The 21,991-nt window shown below is 38.7% G+C and overlaps 1 protein-coding gene across 36 annotated transcripts in view; it reads right to left on the bottom strand.

Moving 5' to 3' along the window:
- Positions 1–21,991, bottom strand: part of NRXN1 (neurexin 1) — a 675,546-nt gene that overhangs the window by 72,575 nt on the left and 580,980 nt on the right. The gene's annotated exons all lie outside the window — the stretch shown is intronic.

The following is a 21,991-nucleotide window of genomic DNA, read 5'->3' as shown; positions in this document are numbered from 1 at the left end:
ACAATACCTTATCAATCATGAAACACAAAACACAGCCCAGCCTCACAGCACATATGATTTAAACAATGTTTTACACCTCATCTTACAGAAGCATCAGAACTGCTAGCCTGAATTAGGGTCTTTAGTGGTAGCTATTAAACATTAAGAGCCCTTTCTCCTGTACAGTCTCAAATTTTTCATTTTCTGTTTCATTTTCAGTGTTATTTTATTACATTATTTTATAATGGGAAGACAATCACAAGACACCTTGATGATGTGTGGTATAGTGCTCCTTCTCATCCAGATGGAGAAAATGAGTGAAGCATTTCAGGACAATTTTCCAAAACTTCTACCAATCTTTCCTCTCAGACAAAAAAAAAAAAAAAAAAGAAAGTACTGTTTTCTTTAGCTTACTTAAAAAGACTTCCTGCTCAGCTAATCCTACTTTCATCCTATTTATTTCATGTAGAGGCTAAAACTGAACCTATATGGTTACAATTTAAGGCATCAAAGAGAATGCTAGCTCCAGGATATTTGAAGTGAAAAAATCCGCCAATCAGACCTCAAAATCCCAAATGGATTTATTTTACATGTTCACAAAACCTTTTAAGCATCACCAACACAGAGGAATAAAAATTACATCTATTTCCCAGCTGAGGGATAGGACACTCTAAAATGAGGTCTATTTTTTGTGGATAATTGGCAATGGAGAACTTCTGCTCTCCTGCACATTTGAGGGACCACAGATCTTGTGGCCAGTGGTTCATGTGGATGGACTACAGGGCAGCTCTGATCACCTGCTGACCCAGCCATGGCATCAGCACATTGATGGCTCTGCCCCCAAGGGCCACCTCTTTGGTATCTCCAGAACTCAAAATCTCATTATTGGTTGTGAACCAAAAAAAAATTAAAAAAAAAAAAAAATTCCTGTGTGAAGGCAACTCTTCTCATCCACATGGGATATAAAGATATTTTTTGAGAAGTAGAGCAAAGCGTAGAGAGAAGATCATTCGTTAGCTGGGTTTATGCCTTGGGGTAGGAACTACGGGGAGAAATACACTGCACTGTTATGAGTCCAATGGGAAGAAAAGGTGAAGAGCAAAATATGCCCAGAAATTGAAAAGTTTAGCAGCTGGGCACAGGAGAAGGATGGTAAGGCAAGTTGAAAGGTTCATGTTTCAGCTTTCTGCACAATTAACATGCCTCTCTGGGCACTAATTTTGATCCTCTTGGAGAATGTTTCTATTCTAACATTGATTGGCAGCAATGCTAGGAAAAAAAAAAAGAAGAAACATATTAGCTCTGACTCTACACTTGATTTCTTGAATTACTAGCAAAAGATATAAATTGAATGACTGTCAAGCTTCTATACCACAGGACAGGTGTTTCTAAAAGCATCTCTGAAGCCTGACACAGCTGGTTAGAAGAAAAGACTTGTCAAAGAGAGACCAGAGACGCAAAAAATGCTTGATCCTGAAAGGAGAAATATATAGTAGAAGTCAAAGAAGGGAAGCTCAAAAGAAGCCTTCACAATTATGTTGTGAAGTGGCTAAAAGGACTTTCAATGGTTAGCTTATCTCTCCACATAACTAAGGAGACTGACCAAGGTTTCTACTTGCATTTTTCCCATGCAGTTTTATTCTGGATGCCTACACACACGGCTACTCAAATTTATGGCACTGTGATTCAACAGAGTCAGAATCTGGTCCCATGTGATCCTCAGAGTGTCTACTTTCCAGGAAACAAGCATAGGAGGCACATAGGAAATCAGGCTTGAGCCACAATGGCTCTTTGCAACCACTCATATGAAAGCGCTTTCAGTGTCCACAGCCTTTAATATCAACATACATTAATATAAATCGAACTGAGCTAGCCACATCAAAAAAATATATGTTGATTTTCCATCTGCATTTTGTGCTGTAAATATAAGGGCATCTGCTCATCTGGAAAAAGTAAATGACAAACCCAAATCTGTCAAAAAAAAAAAAATTACTGCAGTTTTCTTGATATTTAAACTCACTGGACTTCTCTGCCATCTGCAAAAATTGTAAGGCATTATTTAAAGGTGAAGATATTTAAATGCCTGGGGTTGCTAAATTCAGGTTTTTCTCATTTCTCAATCTGATTATTACTCAAATGCACTCTCCTTGTTTGATAAAATCAAGGCACCTCTTGGTGTTGTCTGAAAAGCGTATCATGAATGATATGAAAAAGATTGAGCATCAACAACATACAAACACTCAAACTGAGTACAACAGAACCATAAAATATGTTGGGCAAACCTCAAAACACCAACTGGCATACAAACTACTTGATAGCTAATAAAATACTTGAATTATTTAAAGCACAGTACATGCAGAAAAACAGTTGCAATATTTTGTAGTAAATTATACAACTCAAATAAATACTGGAAATGCACAGTTGTCAAATTTATACCAAAGTTGATGCTATGGGACTGGTTCAAAATTCAGCCATTCAGCATGAGGTATTAGGCAGAATAAATTTAGTTCTCAACTTCAATTTACAGCTTATAGGAGAAGTTTTCCTGCAAGGGAATAACATCTCTGCCATCAACAGTCGGTCATAACAACCTGATTCTCTGGAACACTCATGATAGGAGAAAAATTACATCCAATAAAACAGAAGTCACCAAAACTGCCCAATTCACAGCAATTGATTTGTAATCTATTAAATGGGGCAAATGATTTACAAAGGTCTCTGCTCAGACAATAAAGGGAGGTTGTATCTACAGGCTGAAGTGGCATGCAAAGTTTTTCTAGATTAGCAAGGATGACATATATTATTTACCAGCTTGGGCATTATTATTCTTTTGAAGCTTCCATTTATGTTCAAAGACAAGCTATAAAACAGAGGATAGCAGAGCTGTTCAGACTCACCATTTGTCTTTAACAAATGACCTTCTCATAAGTCTAAAAGTGCCTTGAATATACAAACTCCATTGTACCAGAACACCTTCAGCCCCACAAGAGAGCAATAAAAATGACCTGGGAAGCCTCCTATTACAATAACTATTCTAGATGAAAGTACCAGCCATTTCTGAAGTTTATTAATAGACTAATGTATATCGCTAATAAATTAGTGTATTAATAAAATGTTAAGGTGACACTCCTATGAAACCCTTGGTTTATTATTTTCTGGCACATGTACATGTGGCCAGTTTTCATTGTAAGACCTCCAGGTCTTAATGGTATCAGTCACTGTTCTCTACACTCCAGAATTGCAGATGCATATATCAAAATTTCACTTCAAATTTTAAAAATATGAATTTCTAGCTCTCTGGTCTGCAGAGTTGAACCTGAGAGTATGAAATCTGTGTTGCAAAATGAGGAACTTATGGCAACACTACAAGGGTTGTGCCTGGCTTTTAATGGCACTTAAAATACTTGTATTATTCATGTTTTTGTTACATCACCTAAAAAGACAGGGACTTGCTGCAGAAAAGCCAGCAACAAATGTAATGCCTGGACTACTGATATATAGAGAAGGGCTGATACTTCGTCCTTTTCTTGGAAACAGCAGGAGACATCCTCACTGCTGCCACTGCACGAATCAGCACCAAGCCAAACGATAGCTCTGTGTCTAGGCCACTGCAGAACAACAGGGGACATGAGCTGTTTTCAGCACTCAAACAGAATTTTAATCTCCAGGGGCATCCTGCCCTGCTTTTCATCTGCAGAGCTCTCCGGGTATTAGTAGAAGTATCAGCAGAAGTCAGGAAGAGCTACAGGGTCTGTAGGATTCTTCCCTCCCACTCCCTGTCTCCTCATCTCATGTGTCTTGGTTTCCCAAAGCTCCAGACCTGAGCAGATGAGGACAGAAATGCATGGGGAAATCATTCCAGATGCTGTGGTTCAGTGTAAACATATCAATCATGACAGGCCGTTTCTGATGCATCATAACAGCAGCTGTTGAGTGCAATAAATTATGCTTAATATGAAATATAGTTTCCACTTACAGAATAAGAAAAACTGTAAGTTCAAACCAAGAGTCTGGAATTGCACCAAGCAAAACAACCTATCCAAAATGCTGCTAAGACAAGGGAAAAGCACCCTCTAAAGCATCCTGTGACCTTTCAGTGAGATGATATCCAGTCAATTACATGGCTGCCATGGAACTCAGACTCTCTCAGTGAGGTTGATGGCACATGACCTTAACAACAAGGACCCATTTGATATTAAAAAAAAAAAATCCAAAACAACAAAACCAGCCAAAATCAAAACAGCTGGAGGACAGCAAAAGGGGAGCATCATCGCAGTGCACAACAGTGAAGCAGGAAAAAACATGTAAAAAAATATAAAGCGTACATCAACAATGCTGACTGATAAAGGAAGAAGAATTTTACGAGAAAAAAAAATAGCTGGAATAAGGAAAGAGACTAAAAGCCAAAGGCCATGCCAGTGCCAAAGCACAACAAAGCTTTGACATGGCTGTAATTTATTCAGAGGGCAGAACAATGCAAGGGATCAGAGCTTTATCCTTTTTTCTGGACTTGCTGCCTTTTCCTGAGTTTATTTCCTCTGTTGCCACATCACATGTGTGATGTGTTCATCATATGTTCATCTCACCTATCCTTACAAGTTATTGGGGAAGTCAAAGTTGTGCCAGCAGGAGCCAAGGGCTGTGCTGAGCTGGATGGGCAAAGGATGCCGCAGGCAAGCCCAGAAGCTGCAAGACAACCTGGACTGGGTAGGACACAAGCTGTTGTGGGGTGGCTCTGGAGGACACAGAGGCTACACACAGGGCTGAAAACCTTGTTATGGTGAGCTCTTACCCTTTCCAAAACACCCTTTGAGAAAATGCCTGTGCCAGCCGCAGCGCTGTAGCCGCTAAGTGTCTTATGTGTCAGATGTTCAGTATTTCACCAGTGTTACAGTTTAGTCGTGCGCTAACAAATGAATCCACACATCAACTCAGATGCTTACAGTTTACTTTATGTAGAGAGACCTTTAAAAGCAGCTTGTTTTCAAAATCTGTAGGCAAACATGAACAGCCAACGATTGGAAATGTGTTTTTAGAGTCTGCGGGGATCTCGATCGAGCCCTCATCTGGGAGCTGGGAACAACACATAACGCCAGAGGGGGACAAACAAAACTATGGATGAATTTACTCTGTGTAGCCTGATACTGTGAAAGCAGGTGCAGTGACATGTCTTCATTATTACTTAATCTTTCCATCTTGTAGATATGGGGATTGGGACAATGATGGGGATTGGAACTGTGGTGCAGAATACTGAACTGAGATAATCTAATTTACTTTAGTGTCTGCATCGGTATTCAAACTCAGTTGCTCATGAAGCAAAACAAGAAAATACATTTTGTCCCTTTTCTAAGCCATTTCTTGGCTGTTTCAATTATTTAACTAAGCTTCTCAGTGAAAATAAATGCCAAAACAGCTTTGTGGAAACCTTCCTCTCAGGAAAAAAACCCAAAAAATAAACCACTGAGCACAAAAACACGAAGAAAGGCAGAAAGATGAAAAACTTATTTCATTCCAAGCATGGATTGACTGCATATAAATTAATCATACTACACAGGGAAGGGAAGAGCAAATCTCCCTGAGATATAATAGTGTCATGTATCACAAAACAGATTCAGGGCACACCATGGTGGAGCTGAGCATGAGTGACAGCAAAGGTGCAGTGCTGTGGCAAATGCATTTATGATCTTAAAAAGAAATAAATCAGCATTTGTTGATAATTACCTCTGAAAAGAAAAGAAAAATAACTGCAGGACTTAATAGCATCTGCTGCAGTCAGTCTACGGTGGAGTGCTAATGCTTATGATGAGGGAGGGGATGCTCTGCTTCCTGCAGAGATCGAAGAAATTATGATGATACAATATGAGAAGAAATGCAAGAAGATGATCTGATAATCAGGAAGTAATAAAATAAGACAAAGATTTAAAAAAAAAAAAGCCTTCAGGTGATTTACAGAAAACAAAATCTCTTATTTTATAATGCCAGATTTCTATTTCTTGTCATTTAAATCAGAAGACGATGCTTTATCTTTTAGCGAAGAACAGAACCCTTGTAACGACACTGTAATGAATATCAAAGAAAGGAGTGTCAAGACCAATAAACATTGTCACAGAGACAGAACTGTAGACAAAGCAGGATCTCAGGGCATCTTCAGGCCCCAGGACTACTTTGCCCTAAGTTAAGAGGAGCCAGGCAGGATTTTACTCACAAATTAAACCACTACTTTCTCCAACAGAAGGAAAAAAAGAAAAAAAGCAAACAAAGCAAAAAAACCCCAACACACACCAAACAAAACCCTCCAAATCTAAATAGATACATTTTCATAACTAGCTGCTGCTCCCCACAATTTTGTCCTGGGCATGTGTTCATTGACAACACACCGCTTACACCCTTAGTTTACAAATCATCTCCATGGCAAACAAAGCTGTTCAAGCCCACGAGCACAAATGCACAGTGGATGCTGTGAGTATGAGTAAAATATATCCTAAGCAACCCTTCTCCTGCTTCTGTTCAATGACTTTTAGGAGAGGTAGGCTTCCTGGACACAAAATTACTAAAATGCAGTCTGAGGATATATTTTTTCCACCTACAGGCTTATATGTTTTACTTTGGAGGAAACTTCATCAATATTTAATACTCAATGACTTGACATCAAGTGCTGCTCTCTGTCTTATGAAGTTTTTTGGGGTAGAGGAATGTTCCTCCATTAGCTTTTTGAAGCTCAGTGGTTGAAAACTGAAGCTGTTGATTAATTTGTAAAGAAAATTCTATATTTACAGTTGTGCAAGAGAAGGAAAAAAGAAAAAACCAACTCACTCTGAGCTTGGTGTTCTCAAGATAACACCAGAGTTCAGTGGAATTTTTGAGTTAAAAGAAATCCCATGAGATAAGAGTCTCAGTTAAACACAAGGAACTGCAGCGGTTCCTCTGTGTAAAGGTACAGACCTGCATAAAGGAAACAATGCATGGGTAACCAGCCAGCTTGCAGTTTGTATTTGCATTTCATCAAAACTCAGAGCCACTTTCCAGCACAGCAGGCAGTTAGCTTGCCCTAATTATTGCCAGGGAGACCCAGATGCTTTTGTCAGCTCTTCAAGCACGGAGAAAGATTACCAGCAGGCAAGCCAGCCATAGGATCAAGGATGGCTCCTAACAGGAGGCTTGTAAAAAATCCGCTAATACTTATGTTCGCTACCAAATGGAAGAAATCTAAACACTTTATAAATCTGAGATCAAGCCAGACTATTCATACACAGGATTATCCTCCATGCTGAAGAAACAAACACAAACATGCTCAATTAAAGACGGAGCTAGCACAACAAACTCTTTTTTGTGTGATGTGTCCAGATACAAAGCAGTGCCTTGAGCAGATGGGAAGGCACAGCCATTCAGCAGATGTGCCTGCCCACCAAAGGGAGAGGACATGACAAAAAGATGTGGGGTCCAGCATCTCCAGTTGTATTGTTAACAATCTCCCACTCTTTGGTGTGGGTTCAACCTCTTCCTGACTCCAGTGGCTCCAGAGGAGGCTGGAGCCCAAAGGATTGCAGCCATTCTACCTACACAGATAGTCTGAATGAAGTAAAAGCAATTACTATTTTTCACATTTTGAAATTACATGGAGAGGATCCTCCATTCTCTTGCAAATTGAATTTCACAAGCTTTCAAAGCAATTTGGCTTAAGCTTGAGAAATAGACTCAGCAGCAGCTTTTTATCCAGCCGTAGTGGGGGAGGCCAGTGCCTCTTATCACTGATTTCAGCAGCTGGTTGAAACCAGCACAAATTCTCTATCACCATACAAAATACAATTACCTTTTTTACCCTCCTCATATGAGAGAAGAAAAAAACCCTGTTTGTTTGAAAAACTAGGACTGCAGCTTAACCTGAAATACTTTCTTCTGTTCAGCTGTATGGTTTTTTTTTTAATGAAAAGCCTGATTAATGCAGTTCAGGGCTGTGTGCGTTGTAAATCTGCAACCATTTGCTGACTTTTTATACATGGTAAAACTCAACTGGGACCCAAGCTTTCTCCTGCCCTGTTTCTGCTGATTGCTGAATTTGAACTGGTCACTTGGGCAAAACAAGCAGAGCAATCCCTTCTCCCTAGCAAAACTCAAAGAGACACTCTGATCGTAAAGGAGAAGTTAGAAGTTAAATATTAGAATTATTGACTCTATGTTAGGAGTTTCATCCTCTTTTGAGCAAAAGAACAGAAAATTTGGAGGGAGGGCCCTCCAAAAGTTTTGACATCCTGCCACAAAAGCAGCCAAATTTGCATTATAGGCCTCTGTGTGGACAAATGTGTCGAGTCCCACATGACTGCAAACAATGTTCAAGTTCCAACAATATCTGAATCAGAAAATTTGTTCAGCAAATTAAATGCACTGCTTGAGATGGTAGGATAGTATTCAGGAACAGAGTCTTATCCAAGCACAGATCTATTGCTCTTAATTTGTAAAATTAATATAACTATATTAATATATAAGTCATAATTATTAATATAAAAGTCAGTGTTCTTTTATATATTAATAGAAAAGAACACTGACTTTGGGCCTAAACCTTTGATCATTTTTTTTTTTTTGTGCCCAACAAGAAAATTAGAATTTTGCAGCTCGTACTCTCCCCTCAGCTACACTGATGGCCATAACTGAAGTCAATGGAGTTGTACCACAGTGACTGAGAATTTGGCTTAGTATATGAAACAGTTATCAAACAGGTTTCTTTATTTGCCAAAGTCAAGGATCTGTTACCATTTACTTTCTGTCCAGGTCTGGTGCCAGGATAATACACATTTCTGATCCAACTCTCAGAGCATATTAATTAGTTAGCCAAAAAAAAAAAAAAAAAAGAAAAGAAAATTAAGAATTAGCTATTTGGCTGCTTTCAATGGTACTAATAGCTTTTTGTCCTTTGAGAAAAAAATCCTCTCAGAGAAACAAACATTTAGGTGCTATGACAATACTAAGCAACTTGCCAGCACAGCCGAGGGAATTTGCTTTCTAGTTCACTATTTGCAGTTTCCTCTTGGTCAAGAGTGGCTGCAAGTTGTTCCATGCAATACCTGCTGAAACCCTCTGTGCTTTCACTGGACCTTTGCACTCCAGTTCCCAGAGCACAAGTGAAAACCAGCATTACATGAGAGCTTTGCTGCCAGCCTGGGCAGAAAAGGACAGACGTCATTAGTAGGATCAGCCACATTTATCCCAGTTCTTCTTTGTCAAAGTCAGGGACAGAAAACTGGGGAGAGCCATCAAAGTTTGTACTGGAGAAAGTTATACCAAAATTTATATTATGCTAAAATATTGACATATCTGAGGTCTGCTTTTGTTTATGATTCTGTGTATTCATGTTTTATGCGCTAGCACCCTGAATCTTAAGCTTCACCAAAACTCTTATAACTGTAGGATATTCTAAGAAGATTAATTACTCCTATCTAACTTCTTAGGGTCTTCATTGTCCAAACTTCATCTTTACAAAGAAAGGCCTCACAGCCCTTAAATACCTTCTATTCAAGATTCCACAGATCACTTCTCTCCCACAGGAAGTTAAATACAGGCTCTTGAGGCAAATATGACAGCAGATTATGTAGGAAAACAATCTGTCAATTATTCGTGTATTTTTAACTGTGGTACAGCATGTGGAAAAAAGAGGAGGAGAGCTGACAGAGTAATGAGCCATCTTTTCTAAAGATCACCAGTAAATGCTCTGCTGGCCACAAAGAACCACAATTAAGAGAATACTGACATTGATAATTAATGAGCCATTTAAAACGTGCAAATCAGAGTACACTTTACATGCCCTATCACCTGTGGGTGAGATTTTGTAGAATGTAATTCACGGGTGCTCTACTTGGATAGAAATAAAACATTTCATTCATTTCAAATTTTCACTGTTACAGAACAGTGGCTCAGATATCAGAATCACTCCTCATGGCACATCTTAATTAGAGAGATGAAAGAAAACAGAACTTCTTCTGCAGGGAATGAATGAGAACTGACTGAGATTTTACCTTTAGCTTAGACCTAGGTTAAGATGGCACCAGAACAGACATAATTATTTCTAATTTCAAGGAACTACTTGATTCAAGAAAAGACTTGAAAAGCACATGGTTACATCCCTTCCAATCCCATCATTTACTTAAGAACATTTTTAAAGAAAACACATATATTTAAATACTATCTTGAACTGGAATTCCTCTGCATACTGAAGCCCCACAAGCATCATCTGAAAAGTCTCATGTACCTTACTCATCAACAATAGATTTTATAAAATTTCCTTTTACACTACGGGAAAAAATAAAGCAATTTCCATGATTACAGCCAATAGTCAGAAAATGCACCATTACAGTTCTATCTTACTGTTAGTATTTCTAAATGAAATTGTGCTCACACTGTGACTTTCACCTCTGCCACTGCATTTTTCTCTTCTTTGACCAAGGAATGCCAGCAAGGAGTTTTACTCTAAAATCCTATTTTCTCCCATGGGCATATGGACTCTCCTTGTTCCTTAAGTGAAACACCTGAATGCACTTCCTGTAATATTAATCTATTTTTGTTTCTTCAAGGGGGGAAAACTCCTTTGGCTCCATCTACCTAGGTCATGTGAGTAGAGTTTTTTACTGATGACCTTGCCTTGCCAAAAAGAAAACTTGCCATTTGGTTTGGTTTGTTAGACACCTGAACAGCTTGAGCAAAATTTGCAAGTAATAATTCTGTGGACAATGTGTGCTTAAACCCTGAGTATGAGCTGAAATATGAACAGCTACATATTCAGAACAGCAGACATAAAAAAAAATAAATAAAAGAAGGCACTCTGCATTACAAAACCATTCTTGTTGAGTTATCCAGCTCATTTTACTACCAACCTAGAACTCTAGAGGGAAAACAACAATACACCTTCTCATGTTCAACACTAAGCTAAAATCAAACCTAGTTGTTTCTTCAACAATGCTGAAACTTCCACCTACTAAGATTAACAATGTTGCTCAGAGTTCATCATTATTTCAATATTGCATTAGAAAGAAAATGGAATTGCCATATGGTGGAATTATCATGTCAGACATCTGTTACCTCCCTCTTATGGAAAAAAAAAAAGGACTTCAGTCTATTCACAGACTAAGCAAGCTGATAGCTATTATTAATTTATAAAGATATTTATTATACAAAGATGTTAAGTATAGGATTAAATTAATTGTAGGATTTTCTTCAGAGGCTTACCTGTATAACACTAAAAACATAGATAATGTTCTCTATTTCTGTGAGGACTCAGCATTATAAAAATTATTGCAAAATTTTGCATACTGAAGTCAGTTAAGATTGCAGAGGAGGCACTGCCTCAACAGATTTGCAACCTTTTCAAACAGTTGACTGAAAACATTGGGCTGATCTCAGCCATTTACAGATTTATGTCTAATTAGATGAATATAATACACACAAAACACTTTTCAAACACTGGTTTATTTTGATTTTCATTTTAAAACTTTCTCTTTTGTTTTTTTTCAATTTCCCTGTACTTAACTATAAGGAATAATAATCTTAAAAAATCACCCAGAAATAAGTTTGAACAGAGGTCTTTCTTTTTTAATCTTGGTATGCTGCTGATAAAAATTGAAAAACTATTTTTAGTCATCAAAAATGATTCCTTGGTCATCAAAAATGATTCTTCCATCAATCATTGGGGAAGGCAATAACCACATCCTGACCCTTTCTCTCCTGCATGTGCTTTTAACCATGACTGTCATCTCATAAGGAAAATATCACAACTGCCTTTATGCCTCATTTAACTATAATATTTGGCCATTTTAATCGCTTTAGAAAATATTATTTCTAAGATTATTCCTGTGTATGGTGACATAAGCAACCATCACCCACCCTAGGGACAAAAAATGTTAATATCATTATCAGAGAAATATTTTAAGCATTCATGCTATCCTAGTTGCAATTGGACATCACCTCATCATAAAAATGTAACAAAAGAAATTATGTTTATACACTCATACAATACACTACAATATATATGCAAATACTTAATTTTTAGAAGGCAACACCTATCTAGCTACCACTGCCATCCTACCCTGTGGGATATGAAGGTACTGATAATGCTTTGGTATGGATTACATCAGTTAATTACCAAGTCCATCACACCTACAGAAAATGCATTCAAACTGTCATGTTTAATAACTCTGGGAGCCTGGAATTAAGCAACTAAGTCTTCGTATTAATGTAAGGAATTATCAGCTTTTCTGAAGGCATTAAGTCTAGATGGATGTCCCTAAAGCATTCAGTAAAATTCCCAGACACTTAATTTTAGAGAATTTGTGGCCTCGTGAAACATGGAGACAGGATCTACACTAATTTTTCCAAAATATGACCTGAAATAGACATAAAGAAGGGGGAATATTTCTCTTTGGAATTTATTAATCCTGGCACATTTGTGAAAATCACAAGAGAATGTGGACAGGAAGAGAAAAGGAAATGATCTATTAGTCAGTCGCATCAGCTACGGCTACATGGGCATCAGAACCTCACTCGTGCTGTTCCCAGCATCCTCACAGCATCACTCAGCACAGATAATGATGTCCTGCTTTAAAAACCTGAAAATAATATGTAACTGTCATATGAGATATGTCTAAGGCCATTTTTTCTGACTTCATCCTTTTTTTCCTAATTCATGAACATGTCAGAATCGTCTCTGTATTTATAGTGTAATGCTGGGAGCTGAGGAAAAAACCTGCAAGCTGATGGCCATTTCAAAAGCCCCTGTCGACCTCTTCAGTCTTTCCTCTACACAGGATCCATCCACAAAGCCCCAGACACGTGTCTGGATTTAAAGACCTAACAAGATAACACAGGACCTTCAAGTGTTTCGTTCCCCTTGTGAGCCTCTTTCCTCCAGGATCTGAGGGAATATCAGCACCATGGAATCTCTTCACTCGGGCTTTCTACCCCATGGTTTCTGCCCTTTCCAGAACTACTTCTGCCTGCCACTTGTTCTCCCAAAACATGGTACCTGCACCACTGTGTTTTTAGAGACAGACACAATCTGAAGTGATGATGTATCTGAACACATGAAATATTTTCAAGAATGGATTTGATCCTCAGCCCATCATTATCTCACACTGGGGAAGTGCTTGATTATTTATTAATGGAGAGGAATATATCATCAGATCCTCTGGAGCGGACTTTAAGAGAAAGGTTCCTATTTCTCACCCCATGCTCCTGTGCACTTCTAGGAGAGAGTGGTATAGTTGAATCCAAGGAAAAATTTCAGTTCTTCTCTTCCTTAATGCAGAAAACCCTGCCCATCATTTATGTTCTCTCTTTGGAGAAACTGGCAAGTCTCATAGCTTTCTTCCTTAAGTCCCTTTGCAGACTTTACTGTTTCCCTTCACAGTAAAAAATTCCAATCTGATAACTTCATCTGGCTTTTAAAAATGTGCATATCTGTGTGCCTGGGTGTGTATAAATATATGTGTGTGCTTGCGAAACCACACTGCAAAAAAGAGACATTTCAACAGAGGTTCATTAAGTGAAAGGAAAACTATGCAAAGAAATAAACACTGCATGCAAAGTTATTCATAACAGAATTGCAGATGTTCTAGGCAAAGAGCATCAAGACATAACACTTAGCAAGTATCTAACTCTGAAGTAATGCCAGCATATAAACAAAACATAAGTTTCAGCTGTTCGAATCAACTGTTGATTACTGAATGAAAACAAATATTTAAAGACAAGTTTAGCTAACAGATTAAATTAAATAAATCAATAAATCACAAAGTACTTATTGAGTTATTCAAGATAGACATAGAATGTTGGTACTACCCACACGGGGAAAAATAGGGTTTTGAAGAAACCTTCTGTATTAATTTATTAACTGAATGTCCCAAGAATTGTTTGATTAAAGAAAATTATCTGCAGCCTGTGAAGCAGGCATGCCTGTGAATGAAGATTTGGTCTTAATAACTGGAAGTGAGCAGAAGGGTTTCTCACATTGCTGTCACCGTTGTGTTTAGAAGAAATTTTCAGTATTTAATACAGTTGTATCACCTACATTTTGAAGAGCTCTGATACACGCTTGATGTTCAAAACATCACACAACAGACTCTTGTAATAAGGTCCTTGCCAGCCACACATAAAAGCAGGTTGCACACTGCAGCTTGCAGCAATTAGCCTGATTAATTAGATATGGAAAGAAAATTCATCTCCCATGTGCTGTGGAAACATTTGGAATCCATTGGCTGGCTGCAGCAGCAGGACTGACCCTGCTGCAGTGCACTGGGGGGGCTGCAAGTGTGGCAGCACTTGGAAGCTTTGTCAGGGCAGGGTGCCTGCTCTGGGCTCTCACCGCTGAGAGAAGAAGGTCACACCCTGACTCGATTTGCTTTTCTTTCCCTCAGCTCTCAGGAATCACACACAAAAGAAATAGAATGTATTATTCCATGCTTTCTGAAAGGAAATTGTGTGAGCCAAGCTTGTAAAACACACAGCACTTCAATCATAAAAATGCACCAAAGGAAGTGGTTAACGAGATCTTCAGGCTTAGCACGGCTCCAGAAAGTGATAACGGGACTGAACGACTCTCGCTTTCTTTTCACAGGAGAACAGAAGCTCTGAGACACAATACAAGGATTTCTATCCTTCAAGGCTTCTGAGAATCAGTGACTGTTACACACCCAGCCTTTTTCAGCCGCCCCAAATGCAGAAAAACGCATTGCAGCCATGTGATGGTACAATTAAGGGTCACCAGCTCAGCAACAACCTTTTGTTCCACCTGTGTGAAACAATCCCATTCCCGTGTAATCCTAATGTTTATTTAGTGTGCTGGCAGGCACTGAGAAGGAGCAGTGGAAGGCACTGTTCCTCAACTCTCAAACTGGAGAGTTTGAGAGAGAACCAAGCATTTATTCATGTGAGGACCCTTCCTGAGAAAAGAGGTTGACACAAAGAGCTGTAACTGCGAGGGAAATATTTTCCACCAGCAACAAATCACTGCTAAATTTGTTGTTTGCTCAGCAACAGTTTGATGCTGTCCCATGTTATGCAAAGGGATGGTTTAGAAATATTACTGTCCTAACATGACATGAGCAACTTACTAGGAATAAAGAAAGGCAGCACACTATGAAAAAACATTGGTACCAAGATGACTGCTCTACTAAATTTCACTGCATTTAAAAATGGTAATGTGTCAGAATTTGAGACTGGATAAGATTAATCTGGGTTAAAAAAACATAATAAAGCAAACTGTTATAAATTAACTTGGTCATTTAAACATGAAAGAACAACAAAATTAAAGCAGCAAGTGGCCTGAGATCCTTTTCTCTCCAACTGAACTTAAAAAGAACTTTTGTTTGCAACTAATTAATCAGCAATTTATGCAAGCATCTTGCCATTCTTTGAGTTATTAACACTGCTGTAATTTCATTTACAAGCAGATTTTTTCCCTGCGTGTATACACCATAGGGGGTCGTTTTAAAGCAGTGCTCAAGGTTTCAGATATATCCCACTGGCTGCACAGAAATTCCATGGTTTGGCTTCCTTTTGGAGGGGCTGGAAGCCCATCCCACCTGGATGGTGCCTCATGAAGTAAATCCACAAGAGAGCCAAAGACAAACCAGAAGTCTTTTCTGGATTGTGCAGTGCAGTATGAATGAAATAGCATTGCTGACCATGTTCAGATGTTTCTGTGCCTGTAGTTTTCCATACAACTGGTTGGGATTTGCCTTTGGTACTCCACTGTGCTCCAAAGAGCCTCTATGAACTATTCCTCTCCAACAAATGCCAACAACAACAAACAGCAAATCTTATCCTCTGAGCTTGGCACAACAAAGTGTACTGTAAGAGTATTTATATATTAAAGTGCTATAGGATAAGATTTTCAAAAACATTAATGGAATATAGAAACATCAATGAGTCTGAGGAACTTCTGAGAAACTCATCCTAAGCGCGCACACACACACACACACACACACACACACACACACACACACTTCTTCTTTTTCATCTTTGCTTTTTAAACACAAAGCAGGGGAACACCTGGCTCTGCAATTTGCAACAGGGACCAGGACAATTTAGCTTCTCTGGGAGCTTAATACCCTTGAGATCTTTATGCTGAACCAGATTTGACTGAATTGGTCAAGGAATACAATATTTATTGAGAGGGACAGACAGACAACCATGAGATCATACAAGTGATACTTGAAGACAACAAAACAAGCCAGTCCAAGAGGCAATTGTACTGAATTTTCTAAAGCCACCCTATTTACACAACTCCAGTACTCCAGCTGAAAATCCAATATTCAATATATGAATATTTTGCAGTAGAATGGGAAAATCTAGTGTGATCAGGTAGAAATATTAAAACAAAATAGGGAAATTTAATGTTCAGTGTCCTCTTTTCAATTTTTTAGACATCTTAAGTGTCAGTGATGTTGAGAATTATGTTTTAAAACAATTAATCAAATGATCAAAAATCACTAGAAGAATCTTAAAATTCTTAATATGATATTTTAAACAAAACATAACAAACAAATAAAAAACCAAAACCAAACCAAACCAAACCAAAAAAACCAAAACCAAATAACCCAAGGAAAAGTGGAAGGGTTTTCATGCACCTAGCTAAATTTCTGTCTACCTGCAATTGATACCTTCACAACTACCATTTTGAACAGAGATCCTACTGCAAATGAGATTTGTCCTGAACACTCAGATTTCCCAGGATCTGTCAGCTAAGGGACATGGATGGATGGTGAGCACTGGGACACTGGGAGCTGTGGGATTCACTTTGCACTAGCGAGCATCTGTTGAGCCAAATCCTCATGATTTATCAGAGCCCTGGGGAAGAGCTTTGCCTGCTGGGGCTGATGAACTTTGAAAGCTGGTGTGACCATCCAGGGAAAGAAATGGAAGCAGATATATGAAAAGAACATGCTTGTGCATATAAACAGGATTTTGCAAACCATACAGAACGTAATTTTAAACCAAAATGCATGGGAAAACCTACTATTAATGTTATCTTTATTCATTTAATGATCAGTGACTCTCCATAAAACATGCTCACATTTGCTGGCCTGTGTAGAGGTCATGTGTTCAACAACCATTCTTGAAATTGAACTCTTTCCATGGATAACTCCCCTGTTTTCTCCAGTGCTTATTTTTATTTGGCAGGTGAAGTCCCTGAGCCAAGCCTGTCATTGTCCCTGCTACAATGAATGCTATTTAAATCTGCTGCTTCAATATATGTAGAGAAACATACCCTTCACCTGATGTATGCCCTCCAAGGCAACTGACCAAATTTCAGTTCATTGATTTAGTTCTGCCTGACCAAAAATCAGTGCCTATTGTTCCCAAACATGTAATCATCTCACAGTATAGAGCAATTGCTGGCTAAGTGGCTTAGCGTTATTGATAAGAACAAGGAGGACTGCCAGAATATGTTATGGAAAATTAAAAAAAGCTATTTTGCACACAATTTTCAGAAATGGTTTCCAGTGCATGAGAGTAGAGGCTAGTCTGTGGATAGGCTGCCATAATCAAATCCTTAGAAAGGGATGAGAAATGAGCATATTATTCTCGATTTACTATCACTTCATTTATGATTTCCAGTTAATACAGATTCACAAAGCCTTGCCAAAGAGATACTAAAGGCCTGATTGGGCTTTCCTAATTCAAGCAAAACCCATTCTCTAAGTCCTTTTGAAGCCTTTCAGGCTTCTGCCAACTCTTGCAATTTTTATTGCAAGCCTTGCAGTACTCAGTGTTTAGCTTAACATTTCAGCTCCTGGAGTTCTACAACATGAGAATCTTTATTTTCAGTTTTAAAAGATGTTTATCACCTTCATCACTCAACAGAAAAACTTGCAAATTAGACTTTTTTAAAGTGTTAAAAATAAAAGGCAAAAAGAATGAAAAACTTAACTGTATCATTTTGCTGAATAACTTCATAAAAAGGTGATATTCTTAGAAGAAATTAATGATTTCTGAGGCTGAGGGTGCACTTCATGTTCCCTAAAAGTTAGCAACATATATTTTCATGTTACACAAGTCCTGTTCTTGCAAAAACTAAGCTGGGGGTTTTCTTTCCATGCTCATACAGATATGCAAAATGTTGAGCCTCCTGCCATGAGTGTGGGGGGAGCCAAGGACCTGTCCTTCAATGCTCAGCTCCCCTGCCAATGGCTGGGGCTTCCCCCAGGTGTCAGTGGCATGGTGCGAAGCGCAGGAAACATCCCACTGACCACCCAGCTGGTGCCAATTCTGCACCAACTGCTTGGCCAGGCAGCCCAGCTGCCTGATGCAGAATCTGCTGCAGCTCTGTGGTGATCCTACAGCTGTCTGAAAAGCCTGGATCAAAATCACACCCACAGGGCAGTAAAGTGTCCCTCCCACAATGGCTGCAAATCTGCACACTTGTTAACACTGAAACAACACAATGCTTGCTTCGTTTCCCTCTTCCTCCTGCCTCCTGATTTCTTCTTTTTTTTCCTCCTCCTTACCTGATACCTTTTGTTTATTTTATGAGATACTGGAGGCAGGGACTCTCACTTCCTCTGTGTTTACCCAGTGCCCTGCATGGAGGCTGACAGCTTGAATGCCATTACAATCAAAGGGCGAGTAGGGGGGAGAATTTAAGGCACTAAGGAAAATCAGGCATTCACCTACTACTGACATTCAATAAGCTTTGAGTACCTTTCTCCCCTTAGAAAAATTTACATTTACATTTACAGTGCAATAATTAAGATGTCTGTCATGACCAAAACATCCACTGTTAAAATATTTCCAAGCTGGGAAAACCTTCATTTAGAGTCTTCAGCAAAAAGCATTTCTTTCTCAGAAGCACTAAGACCTGCTTCATCTAAAATCATGCACAACAGTATTCAACACACTTTCTGGAAGTCCCATGTGGATCTTGCATCATATATTGCTTTTGTTAATATCTGTGAGGGAGCAGAGACTCCATCAATTAAACATTGTAGCTTTTTTAAAAGAACCTTTCCTATAAATAGAGATTTAAATGATCTTCTTTAAGTATTGCAATCTTTAATTGAATTCAATACCTCTGCAAATGGAGCAAACAATCTCTGACTGATTAGATAATTTGCTTCTATTCTATTTCAGCCATGCACTGGTTTGCAGTAATGTAAGGTTTTTTCATTAGCAATTGCTGTTCAGCTGCATATTTTCCTCAGTAACCTAATTAATGCTGGAGAGGTAACTTTTCTTCTTGTGCATTACCATATGTCAGTGTAGTTGACACCATTGTAGAGGTTATATATAAGCAAAAATCAGGAAAAAAATGTAAAGGACAAAAATGAAAGAGAATGAAGAAATCAAAGGTGGATTTTTTTTCATGACATGGTGAGTGCCTTCATATCCAGTGACATTAAGGTGGAAAGTGATTACTCAGCACCCTGCAGGACAGACCCATGAGAGCCCTATGGGTCAGAAGCTCAGAAATTACTACATGCAGGTAGAATAAGAACCAGGTGTGAATGAAGAGAAGAAATTATGTCCCTAAGGTGATTCAGTATTTTCTTAGGTCTTTGTGGCATGAGTAGTATAGCATCCTGCAGACAAATTTCAGCTCTGACTTCGGGATGTTGTCAATCTCCCAAAATCAAATCAAGGCCTGATGTGCTCCAGTGCAGTCCCTGACTAATTAAGTGCATGAAATGACACACAGAGATTCTACCAGGCAGGGCATTCAGACATAGATGAAGTCAAGAAGGGCTCATTTGTACACTCAGGATACCTCAAGTGCTGCAGTGATGTTACCATGGAATGCTCTCCTCACAAATGTTGCTTTCAGGCTCCTAAATCAGGAGTTTCCCATCAGATGCAGGAAGCCCTTACTCCAGCCAGGCTAGCAGGTGAGAGAGGCTGATCAAAACTTTCACACTCAAAATTCAGTTTGCAGCCATGCTCTGCACCTCTGGGAGGTCCTGGAGCCTGCTGGAAGCTCCTCAGGATGGGCTATCAAAGAGCTCATGGCATTTTGGCATAGCCACTTCAGCCAAAAAGGGATGAGGAAATGGCACAACTGCCTTGAGGCCACTCAGTTCCAGTGGCAGTGAGATTCTCTAAAAAACTGAATAAATGTTCTGATAGAGTCAATAAGGGCCATACCTTATTTCAGGCTCCACAGCCTAGAAACAGAGAAGCTTTGGAAAATCATCTTGCCCTACTTGTTTTGTTTCCCCTCTTCAGAAAAATTTACACCTCACCACAGTTGTTAGCTTAAGAAAATTTTCTTCCAAAAATATCCTGCTGGAAAACCTCAAAAATAAAAGTCTTAATGGCTAAACATGCAAATAATGTGCAAATTATACTGGAGATTACTCCCAGAAACTGAGGCCAACTGGCAAAGCAATTATACCAGTAAATTCCTGCTGCCTACAGATCATGCAAGGTGACAACTGAGAAGGGCCCCTGTGACATTTTTCCCCCAAAACTGTGCCTGGGAATAACATGAAAGAGTGGCAGTATGCTGGAAACTGGAACAGCTAAACTTTGTTTAATTTTAATTAATAACATTAATTTAGCACAAATTATTTCACACCATGAGTGTGTTCTACATTTTAGAGACATATCTTCCCTTTGGTAAATTTGGTGAAGTCTTAGATTTTGTTGCTGCAAATACTGAGGTCAGACTAGTTGGATAATAGAGTGCAAGATACTATTCAAAATGGAATTAAGAACAAAGAAAATCTATTGCTATTTATTAAAACTCTATAACTCACTACAATAATTATTTAAAACCTCCTGCAACCTGCAAGTCAAAATGCTTTTTTTAAGGCTCATTTTTAACTTAAATGTACTGCTTCAAGTTTGTTAAATAACAATTTTTACATTTACTTTATCATAGTTTTTGATCCATAGTACAAAGCATACAAAAATACTACAGACAGAAAAGCTGAAGTGTCAAATTTGATGCCCCAATTCACTCTATGACTTGAGGTTTTACACAGAAAACAGGCAACCTGACCTCAGCCTCTGTCTAACCTGCATGTGCTTCATTCTTGAGCAAATGAACCTAATTTAGCATACCCTGTCTCTCCCTCATGATGCTTTCTGTGTTCCTTGTCCTGCTTCTGGATCTCAGGAGTGCAGCTGTCTGTCATGCCTTGGTGCCACAATGGGCACACAAGCATGTGAACCAAAAGGACATGAGAAAAGCTTTTAGCAATGTACTTTTTTTCCTTGGTTTGGTTGAGGGGTTATTTTGTTGGGTTTTTTTTGTTTGTTTTTTTTTTTTTTTGTCTGATCTTTTTGTTTTGTTTTGTGGGTTTTTTTTAAAGAAAGAATAAATATAAAAGAAGTTTTAGGTCTTTAAAGCACAATGTCTGACTGCTGTTACTCAAGATGAAGGTTAATTCATTCACATTCTTTTCTTCCCTCCTTTCTCAATAAGTAAATTCCCCCACATGTTTATACAGAGATCCTGACAAAATTGGAAAGCTACTTTATATATCACCAAATTCGTGAGATGCAAATAACCTCAACAAACAATAAACAACAGCCCATGACTTGGGAGCCTGAGTCTCCCATGGTGCAGAGTGCTCTTAATTCCCTCTGCTGCCATTGCCTCTTGTGAGGAATACTGCCAGAGAAGATGATCAATCGTGGGACTAGAGAAAGTGCTAATTCCCTCTTTTCCAGCCTCTTGCAACTTTTTGTCTTCACACCTCCTTCCTGTTCTCTCTTAAAACTGGATCTCTTTTCTCTATCTCATGGATAAAGTCACCACTTCATTTCATTATCTCTAATTCCAGACATCCTGCATTCCTACACTGAAAGTAATCGATGTAAGCCATCAAAGGAAGAAAGGGTGCTTAAAAATATGCACCACTATGAAGATGGATGACAGAGCAATGTAACTCAGCACCAGAACAATCTGAACTGGTAGGTTTGCCTAATTTAGAAGAAAAGCAAAACCCTTACTTTCCCTCAAAATTCTGGCGAACATCACATCCGGGAGATGTGTACGGTACAGAACTTTCAACGGGAACTCATGCATTTC

This window comes from Camarhynchus parvulus, chromosome 3, assembly GCF_901933205.1.
Source record: "Camarhynchus parvulus chromosome 3, STF_HiC, whole genome shotgun sequence".
Lineage (NCBI taxonomy): Eukaryota > Metazoa > Chordata > Aves > Passeriformes > Thraupidae > Camarhynchus > Camarhynchus parvulus.
This window is presented reverse-complemented; position numbering and strand designations above follow the sequence as displayed.